Here is a 7,500-nt window from a genome sequence, read left to right on the forward strand (position 1 = left end):
ACTTTGCAACTCTTAAAGCAGGACTCGAAATGTATATATATATATATATATATATATATATATATATATTATATATATATATATATATATATATATATATTTCGAGTCCCCTTCTATGAATTGCAAAGTTTAGCTTCTGGAAAAAACTCTTTACTCACATTCTCGCATGGCACCCAGGTGTAAAATGAGTACGTGGCAGATAACCGCGTTGTCTTTGTCCGAAAAAAATGTAATATCGCCTAACAGGCGTCATGTCCCGTCCTACATGTTAAATGTTGCTGTTGGCCAGGGATCCCTTGAAAAGCGCTTTGAGCACGTTTAGCGCGGATTGCGCTATACAAGAACTCAAGAAACAAAAAAGAAAAGCTCAAACTGAATTGCTGATGCCCCTGCAAAGCGCTCTGAGCATTTCCTCGCTCAACAAAAATAGAAGATAATTATCATTGTTACATGTTTAAAAGTATTAGGGACCTACTTATCTGTTTGACTTGTACTAAGGGTATCTCAGGTCTTTTCATACAGGAAATGTGCGGCTATGTGGTCTAGTGGTATGACACTCGCTTTCGGATCGGAAGGTCATGGGTTCGAGCCTCGCGCTCGGCGCATAGTTGAGTCCTTGAAAAAGGCTCTTTACTCACATTCTCTCACTGTACTCAGGTGTAAAACGTGTACCTGGCCGTTAACAGCGTTGTCTTTGTCCGAAAATAATGTAATATCGCCTAACAGGCGTCATGTCCCGTCCTACATGTTAAATGTTGCTGTTGGCCAGGGACCAGTTGTAAAGCGCTTTGAGCACGTTTAGTGGATATTGCGCTATATAAAAGCTCAATCAAAAATGAATAGTCAAGGGAGCAAAACGGGGTAAACAGCAGGAAATATTCTGATTTGTTAGTAGTAGTAGTAGCGTATGGCTACACTTCCATATTATGTTTGTCGATCCATGATGTCAGGTCATCTCCGGCTTCAAAGATTGTTTCATACCCCCCTTCTAATTTTGTTACTGGGCATTGCAGGACCAGATGATCGATGGTTTGACGTGCCCCTTTGTAGTATTGGCAGCAGCCTCTTATGGTTCACACTATTATGTTATGACGATCGACCCAATCAGCAAAGTCCAGTCCGCATTCGTGCACCGTCGCAAACCCGCCTGGTAGCATCGTCACAACACACCTTTCGACTAGATGCTCTGCCGTCTCGGGTTCTTGCCCACAGCGTGGACATATTGGACAGGAAGTTAGACCCCACCGATGGAACGCACTTGCCGTTAGGCAGCTCCTCGACCGAAGCCGATTCGCAGCTACCCAGTGTCTCCTCTTACTGGTATCAAAGCCTGGCAACTTCTCACCAAGCTTAGAGGAGTGTACGTCCCCGCCCCCACGAGGGATTGAATTCGTCCAAACCGACTTCCATCTCGTATGTGCAGCTCTGTCCGTAGTCAGGGATTCTGCGTACAAGGGTTGCCGGGACTTATTTCGGCAGTATTGGAAGATTTCTGATTGGTTAATGCTTACTAACGGGCGTACCATGAATAGCCTGGCACTCATCTACAAATTACGTCAAAATACAAGGCGATGATGACCAGTGAAGAAAGCAAATCGTAAATTGCTATTAAGCGCTTTGAGGACGTTTAGTGGATATTGCGCTATATAAATGCTCAGGGTTGTTGTGTTTTTTAATCTGCCACATCCAACAACTCTCTCCGGCCTCGAATTAAAAAAAAAAAACAAAAAAAACTTGAGCTTTTGTATAGTGCAATATCCACTAAACGTGCTCAAAGCGCTTTACAAGGGGTCCCTAGCCAACAGCAACACGTAACATTTAGAACGGGACATGACGCCTGTTAGGCGATATTACAAATTTTTGTTTGGACAAAGACAACGCTGTTAACGGCCAGGTACTCGTTTTACACCTGGGTACGGTGAGAGAACGTGAGTAAAGAGCCTTCTCCAAGGACTCAACTATGCGCCGAACGCGAGGCTCGAACCCACGACCTTCCGATCCGAAAGCGAGTGTCATACCACTACACCACATAGCCGCACAAATAAACTTCATTGAAGTATCCGGTTTGACAATTATATTTTTGAGAATTTGTTAGGCAGTTCGAAAGCTCGATACTTAAATTTTATATATATAAAAACTCCCCCCCCCCCCCCCCCCCCCCACACACACACAAAAATCATAAAGAGCTGACATCGAAATTAAATCTACAAAGCTCATCCAATGAACAGCAGATAAAATCTGAACCATAGTCCAATTCGTGATGTTCCGTTAGAGTTCCAAATGACGATGGAGCCGGAGGTTTTCGATTTTAAAAGAATATAAGTTAGACAAACAAGAAAGAAGGAAATTGCTATTACAAATTGTATTTTACTGCATTTCATTATGTTATTAACCAGTTCATTCCCGCACTCTGGAAAAACGCGTATTCAAAAAATTTGGTCAAAAAGTCGTCCATCAAATAATGATAATTATAATAATAATGATACTAATAATAATGATAACATTAATAATAATAATAATAATAATAATAATAATAATAATAATAATAATAATAATAATAATAATGATATTGATGATGACGACGACGACGACGATGATGATGATGATGATGATGATGATGATGATGATGATGATGATGATGATGATGATGATGATGATGATAATAATAAATGAAAAAAAAATTAAAAAGTCTACGCCAGGCACATCCAAGTTTCACATTATTATGTAAACAGTTTTGTCTGCCCAGCGGCAATACATCCAAATGTCACAATACCATGTAACCAACTTTATTGATCCAGCCCACCATTAAATAATAAATCTTAATTTATTCATCGGTTAAAAATTGTAAGTCTGCCATATGACATAATGTAGACTATTTGGTGTGTCACTGAATTTTTACAACTGTACACACCTGGTAGATCACTGGTCTGTAGCACACGTAATCTAATCAGAAAAAAAATACTCACTCCACCAATCAACGGATATCACCATCACCACCACCGTTATCACATTTAACATCAGCTCCATTACCACCACCAACAACACCACAATCGTCATCATCATCATCATCATCATCATCATCATCATCATCATCACCAACTTCGACGTCATCGTCATAATCATCATCATTGTCATCGTCATAATCATCATCATCATCATCATCATCATCATCATCATCATCATCATCGTTGTCATCCTCATAATCATAATCATCGTCATCGTCATAATCATAATCCTCATCATCTGAGGTTTTAGTCGTAAAATGTCCCTGAAATTTGAAACTGAGAGTTGGCACGCCTGCTTAACACCCTCACACTCGAACCCATAACAGGCTAAAGAGAGATAGAGGATATCACACAGTATCATCCATGAAATAAATGCTCTCGCCCCACCTTCCCCATCCCTAATACTCTTCAACAGTCGTAACGTCACTTGCTTCCTAATGACGCATGGTAACTTAGTAACATTGCTCTAAACTATCGGAACAATGGCGGACGCCGTATGAAATATTTCTCCGGCGAGCATAAAAGCGTATCCAGAGGGGGAAAAAAAGCCCCATAAATGTTATCATGTTTTGACTTTTACACATTCTGATCACAAGGCATATGAAAAGTTCTAGCCAGCATGAAGAATAATAAGTAATCATTTTCTTTGTTTAGAACCAAGATGGCCGCCGTTGCCGGGCGGCGTGACATCAGACTAATGAATCCAATTGTTTGTATACTTTTAATACGTCACAGTTACCTGCCTAAGGCAATCATTGCCTTGCTAGTCTCCCCGATCGAGTGATTGGTGGTGTACGTAAGACGCTGGTCAAACATGCTTTGCGATCCCCCCTTAGTTCTTCAGCATGCACACTCACATACACACACACACATACACACATACAAATATATATATATATATATATATATATATATATATATATATATGTACCACACACACACACACACACACACACACTAACTAAGAGCGGTGGCATATTTCGTTTACTTTCAAGTCAAAACACGAACAATTGGATTCAGTAGTTTGATGTCACGCCGCCCGGCAACGGCGGCCATCTTGGTTGTAAACAAAGAAAATCATTACTTTTATTCTTCATGCTGGCTAGAACTTTTCATATGTCTTGTGATCAGAATGTGTAAAAGTCAAAACATGATCAAATTTACGTTGTTTTTTTTTTCCTCTGGATACGCTTTTATGCTCGCCGGGAGAATATTTCATAAGGGCGTCCGCCATTGTTCCGATAGTTTAGAGCGAAGTTACCATGCGTCATAAGGAAGGAAGTGACGTTACGACTGTTGAAGAGTATTTGCGAAATATAATTTCAAGGGACCCCAAGGGAATGTCCAGTTTGTTCGAGGTTTCCGTGTAGGCCCCAGAAGGTGTTCGAGATTTTCGTGTTGCCAATACTAACAAAATAGAGGGAACAAAACGGGGAATTATACCTAGTTTGAGATTTCCGTGATTTCGAGATTTGCGTGTTCGAGATTTCCGTGCTCGAGTGTAATTTTAATAATAATAATAATAATAATAATAATAATAATAATAATAATAATAATAATAATAATAATAATAATAATAATAAAATAATAATAATAATAATAATAATAATAATAATAATAATAATAATAATAATAATAATAATAATAATAATAATAATAATAATAATAATAATATAACTATCATCATTATTATTAGTATTATAATCATATTATTATTATTATTATTATTATTATTATTATTATTATTATTATTATTATTATTATTATTATTATTATTATTATTATTATTATTATTATAATTATTATTATTATTATCATTATTATATTATTATTCATTATTATTATTATATATTATTATTATTATTATTATTATTATTATTATTATTATTATTATTATTATTATTATTGTTATTATTATTATTGCGCTATACACAAAAGCTCAAGTTTCAAGTTAAGCGGTAACATTGCCTCTGTGGAGCACTTTTATTAATCTCAGCATTGTTTTATTGGTCTAAAGACTCGACTTTTATCAAAGGAAATAATTGTCACAAATTAGATATACATTCTCAAATCGGTCCAAAAATAAAAAATGAAAAAAAAATCCCCGTATTCATCCCATAGGGCCATCTTGGTTCTAAACAAAGGAAGATTGGAATAACCCAGGCGTCAGCCGCAGTGCATTGCCACCAATTGAGCTAGGGCGAGGAGACTTGCTCAAGGTACTTAGCACAGCGGCGGGGCGATCGAACCTCGCTAGCTTTCAGATACGAAGCAAAGATCGTATCGCGGAGACCTTAGCCATCGTTATGTTATAGCCTGATACTGAAATCCAAAAGGACTGGCAGTTTGACGTCAGTATTTGGTTTTTGCACCGCCTAGAGAGTTGTCGTTAGTAGACCTCATGGAAACAAGTTATTTCATTGGTTGAACTATTGAATACAACTCACGATTTGTTTTCTTTTGTGGCAAAAGACTGGCATTTTGACGTCATTTTTTGGTCAGTATCAGGCCATAACTTTACGATGGCTACGGTGAGACACACTCCCCCCCCCCCCCCCCCCCCCCCCTTCCCCCCCCCCCCCCCATAAAGAAGCAAAGTTACCCCCGAAAGCAACGTTTTCCTTGTTGAATTTACTTTCGAAAATATGACTTTTTCAGTATACTGATCCTTGTGAGTATGAGCATTTCTATAGCGCAATATCCACTAAACGTGCTCAAAGCGCTTTACATGGGTTCCCGGAGCTAACTGCAACACTTAACATGGAGGGCAAGATGTGACGCCTGTCAGGCGATATTTCGTTTGTTTGTTTGTCGGTCAGTCACAACACTGTTGACAACCAGGTACTCATTTTACACACGAGTAAGGTGAGAGAATGTGAGTAAACAACCTTTTGTTTTTCCAAGGACTCTATTATGCGGGACTCGAACACAGGACCTTCCAATCCGATGGTGAATGTCATACCCTCAGACCACATCGTCGTACCAAATTAAAGATATGTGTCAAATAGACTCTAGATAGATCGAAGTTGACAACACACATGTCTTTGTTATTGTTTTTTTTTTTTTTTTGCCATCCGCGTTTTTGAGTAATTCTCACTAAACTGTATAAACCAGACTATTATCGTTTAAGGTTACACATAGTTTTGTGTGTTGATCCGGAAGTATAACGGACCAACACACAAAACTGTATGCATCCATGAATGTTTATAGTCGAGTTAATACAGTTCAGTGAGCATTAATCATAAACGCGGATGGCAAAAAACAATAACAAAGACTTGAGTGACGTCATCTTCGAACTATCAATATGTCATTCTCATCTTTCTAGTTGTTGTGATGCGAGGCGACCAAAAGAGATAGGCAGAGCCATCGCGCATGACCCACTTTCTCTGCTGGGCTTAGTTCTGCGCACAGACTACCGCTCGAACCAACTCTCTCTCTCTCGTGTCTATTATTTGTTCGCCCATCTCTCTCTCTCTCTCTCTCTCTCTCTCTCTCTCTCTCTCTCTCTCTCTCTCTCTCTCTCTCTCTCTCTCTCTATCTATCTATCTATCTCTCTCTCTCTCTCTTCGCAGTCTTTTATAGTTCATCTCCCCCTCTATCTTTCATTTAGTTATGCCGGACCAAAAAAGAAATCAAATGGAAAGAAGAAGAGGGGGTGAGGGGGGGGGGGGGGGGGGAGGAGGAGGAGGAGGCGGAGAAAGTAAGGAGGCAAGTGGTATATCAATATTTTCACTTCATAACGGAAATACAGTCATTGCCGATTAATTTGATGATGAAAAAAATGAATGATGCAACTTTGATTAATACCGTGATTAAATGAATGGTTAGAATTTTGGAGGGGGGTATCTGATGATGATGATGATGATGATGATGATGATGATGATGATGATGGTGATGAGGTGAAGGGGATGGAGGTTGATGAAAAGGAGGAGATGAGAAGGAGAATTGTATTGATGGTGTTAAATATGGTAACTTACAATTTCTAGCAAGATGATGTTGATGTTGATTGAGAGGTGAGCTTTTTTTTAAGAATTAAGATAAATAGACAGAGACGCCAATTTTAAATTTGGCTCACAGGAGTTTCAGACACCACTCGTAGGAATTTCAATGCCGAAAGAGGAATTTCCGCACACAAGAAAAAGGAATTGGAATGGTATTTGGCATTGTGTTTACGTTTTGTATAGTTCTAAATAGATAACTGATTAGAATTATACTATGATACATAAACACATTGCCAAATACAATCCCAAAGTTTCCTTATTTCAAATGAAGTAAAGCACCAAAATCAAATGGTAGAGATTGTAGTACTGGTGGTAGTGAGGATGATGTGGTGTTGGTGGTTGTAGAAATAGTGGTAGTGATGATGAAGATGTGATAGTGGTTGTTGTTGTAGTAGTAGTGGTAGTAATGAGGATGTGGTGGTGGTGGTGGTTGTAGTAGCAGTGGTAGTGATGATGATGTGGTGGTGGTGGTAGAGATGAAGATGAGGTGGTGG

The 7,500-nt window shown here is 38.6% G+C and overlaps 1 protein-coding gene across 1 annotated transcript in view; it reads right to left on the reverse strand.

The window, feature by feature from the left end:
• LOC144977543 (uncharacterized) overlaps positions 1 to 7,500 on the reverse strand; it is a 35,518-nt gene that overhangs the window by 26,692 nt on the left and 1,326 nt on the right. The gene's annotated exons all lie outside the window — the stretch shown is intronic.

Source organism: Berghia stephanieae, chromosome 7 (assembly GCF_034508935.2).
Source record: "Berghia stephanieae isolate SIO BIC M18660-M18661 chromosome 7, UCSD_Bste_1.3, whole genome shotgun sequence".
Classification (NCBI taxonomy): Eukaryota; Metazoa; Mollusca; class Gastropoda; order Nudibranchia; family Aeolidiidae; genus Berghia; species Berghia stephanieae.